Genomic DNA, 3,944 nt, shown 5'->3' with positions numbered 1-3,944 from the left:
ACAAGTGATTCAAACCCTGATCGAAGGGCAACAAAAATAGGAATGGGCGATCAGTCAGCAGATCACCACGGCAGATGCCGATCGAGAACTATTCCGAACATCAATGACTCAGCAAATGGACAGTATCCATAAAGTTGTACAGACTCCAGGCCCTCCTACACCCAGGTCAGTTGGTCCACACCCCTCAGGAGTGGCCTTGCAGAAATATGTGGCAGGGGAAGATCCCGATGCCTTCATGCTAAACTTTGAACGCGCAGCTAGAGCGTGTGGATGGCGAGAGGACAAATGGCCTTTCTTCCTAGCCCCATTATTGACTGGAGAAGCCCAGGCAGCCTATCAGGTGGCCAACCACTCCGGAACTTCCTCCTACACCGACATAAAAGCCGTGATACTAGATCACCTGGGAATGGACGCTGAGGCTTATAGACTCCGCTTCAGAAAGGAGAAGGGTATAACAGGTGAGAACCCTAAAACCATGTACCTGAGAGTCAAGATGGCCGCCGAGAAATGGCTAAGACCTGACTTGCGAAGCAAAGAGGACATCATGTCCAGCATCATCCTGGAACAGTTCATAGAGGTCTTGCCGTATGGCACCCAGAGATGGTTAAGGCAACATCCCGGGCTAACAGCGGCCCAGGCTATCAAGATGGCCTCCAACTACAACAGGGCGGCGCCCCGAACCTTCCCTTGGGATACGGACAAGAATGGCAAGCCCACCCTGACTCCTACCAAACCGGAGAAAAAGAAACAGGTCATAGAACCTCTCAAACCCCGACCCTATCGAATGGAAGCACCCCCCGTCATGAAGGGGCCCCAATGTTTTGAGTGCGGAGAGTGGGGACACATAGCCCGGATGTGCCCCCACAGAAGAACCACCGAGGAACCCATGGAGGTTGGCTACATACCCAAAGCCGTGATGTACACCGCGGAAATGGGCCCTTCATTCTACGTAAGGGTACGGGTAAATCAGAAACAAGTAAAAGCCTTATTAGATTCTGGATGTAGGCAATCAGTTATCCAGGAAAGATTGTTGAACCCTTCCCAGATAGGACAGGAGGGCACCGTTCACATTAGATGCGTTCACGGCGACGTCAAACCCTATCCCATGGCCCGAATAACCTTGCACCCAATAGGTAGGGAGCCCTGTTCGGTGAAAGTAGGGGTGGTAGGGACTTTACCAGAGGAACTGATAATCGGAGTGGATAACCCTGACTTCCTCTCCTTATTTAAAAGAGAACTAAAAGACCACACTGCCAGTGCATACCTGTCGACTGAACCATGGGTTTTGGACCGGGGCTTTAAGTTTGCTCAGTCCAACGACCCGACCCTCATGAATGCTTGGGAGGCAGCTCATATCTCTCAAACCTCTCCTGCTCCGGGGTATCCCAAATTCAGTATTGTGAACGACCTACTGTATAGGGAAGGGAAAGCAGGGGATCCAACCCAACTAGTAGTGCCGAAAGAGTTCAGGGAGCAGATCCTTTTCTACGCCCACACCCACCTCACGGCTGGGCATAGTGGGACCGAGAAAACAACGCAAAACATTTTGCGGCTTTTCTTTTGGCCCGGGATTTACAAGGAGGCAGAAACATATTGTCGTCAATGTGAGGTGTGCCAAAAGAAAAACCTGACACGACCTCCAGCAGTTCCCCTACAACCGCTGCCCATAATAGGCAACCCCTGGGATAGGGTGGGGATGGACCTGATCGGTCCCCTACCTCGCACTTCAAGAGGACATACCTATGCCCTAGTGATCATAGATTATAACACAAGGTTCCCAGAAGCCTTCGCCCTCAGCGCCCCAACCACGAGGAACGTAGCAGAAAAACTGGTAGAGCTGTTTTCGCGGGTGGGGTTTCCGCGAGAGATCCTAACGGATCAGGGTACCCCCTTTGTTTCACGAATGATGGTTAAGGTATGTAAGTTGCTGAACCTCCACCACATCCGAACGTCCGCCTACCATCCTCAAACGGACGGCCTCGTAGAGAGGTATAACCGGACGTTAAAAACGACCCTAAAAAAATTGTTGAGCGCTGAAAACAAGGACTGGGACAAGATGCTACCACTGGCCCTCTATGTAGTGAGAGCCCAAGTATAGAGCAGTTTGGGGTTTTCACCGTTTGAGCTCCTGTACGGACGGCAACCGAGATCTCTTCTAGAGATAACAAGGGAGGCCTGGGAGAGGGAGGAAGCAGCCGAATAAAGAAACCTACTGGAGTACACCCAACAGTTGCGATCCAGACTGGGAAAGCTGCGGGACTTGGCATACTCAAACTTAGAAAGAACACAAGGTAACCAAAGACAGTACTACGATAAAGGCAAGAAGTGGAGGACCCTTGCAAAGGGGGACTGGGCCCTGGTGCTACTACCGTCTGCAGCCCAAAAGTTTAAGAGCGAATGGAAGGGTCCCTACAGGGTGATAGACACCATCGGGCGAACAACCTACCGGCTACAAATCACTCCCACCAGGAGACAAACCTTCCTCATAAATCTCCTCAAACGGTGGATAGGAAGGCCCCCTCGATCGGCCAATTTGGCGTTACCCTCCCGTAGCACCACCACAACTTTGGAGCACCTTCCAGTGAATACCGAATAGAGCAACGCCGAAAGAAAGGAGTTGTGGTTGACACTACACCCTTTCTCCCCGATATTCTCGGACACCCCGGGGTGTACCCATTTGGCAGAACACCAAATCAGAACAAAAGAAGGACAGGTGGTGAAACAGAGGGCATATCGCATACCCGCTGCAAAAAGGGCTGATGTGAGGAAGGAGATACAGGATATGCTCAGGCTAGGAGTGGTAAGACCGTCAAAAAGTAACTGGGCATCCCCCATAGTCATGGTTCCAAAGCCCGACGGGTCAACCCGTTTTTGTATGGACTTCCGGGCGCTGAATGCCATTTCTTCTTTTGACGCTTTCCCCATACCCCGGGTAGATGAATTAATAGAACGGATAGGGGAAGCTCGGTACATTACAACACTCGACCAGACCAAGGGGTATTGGCAGGTGCCCCCAAGGGAGGAGGACCGACACAAAACCGCCTTTGCGACCGAGGATGGGCTCTTTGAGTTTAACGTTCTTCCTTTCGGACTCCATGGGGCCCCGGCCACCTTCCAAAGATTGATGAACACAGTGCTCCACACACCCAGTACAGTTCGGTGTATCTGGACGATATAGTCATCTTTAGTACCACCTGGGAAGAACACCTGGGACACTTGACCAGGGTCCTGACTGCCCTACGGGAAGCAGGCTTACATGTGAATGCGAAGAAATCAAGAGCAGCTTTCTCGAAAGTAAAGTACCTGGGATTCATGCTAGGGGAGGGCGTGATAGCCCCTCAAGAGGAGAAGATCAGAGCCATAACCAACACTCCGTTTCCTTCGACGAAGAGAGAACTGAGGGCATTCCTAGGCCTCGTTGGTTATTATAGGCGTTTCGTTAAGAATTTTGCTAGCCTTTCTGGTCCCCTAACCGACCTCCTACAGAAAAACATTAAAAACACCCTTCCGAATCCTCCCTCTGAAGAGGCCTGTGCTGCCTTCCAGTCCCTGAAGACAGCTCTCACTACGAGTCCAGTCCTCATTCCTCCGAATTTTGAGAAACCCTTTTCCCTGGCTACCGATGCCTCAGACACTGGCATCGGTGCGGTATTGTCCCAGGAAGGGGATGACGGAGTCGAACATCCGATTCTCTACGTGAGCAGGAAACTACACCCGAGGGAACGCAAGTATCCCACGGTGGAAAAAGAGTGCCTGGCAATCCGCTGGGCTGTGGACAAACTGCGGTACTACTTGGAGGGAAAGCCCTTCGTTCTGTACTCGGATCATGTCCCCCTGCAATGGATGCAGAGAAACCGATCCCAGAACGCCAGAATCCTTCGTTGGTTCCTCTTCTTACAGCCCTTTGCCTTTACGGTACTACATAGGAAAGGAAGGGACAATGG

Source organism: Lissotriton helveticus, chromosome 12, assembly GCF_964261635.1.
Source record: "Lissotriton helveticus chromosome 12, aLisHel1.1, whole genome shotgun sequence".
In the NCBI taxonomy this organism is placed as follows: domain Eukaryota; kingdom Metazoa; phylum Chordata; class Amphibia; order Caudata; family Salamandridae; genus Lissotriton; species Lissotriton helveticus.
Note: the sequence above shows the minus strand (reverse complement) of the source record.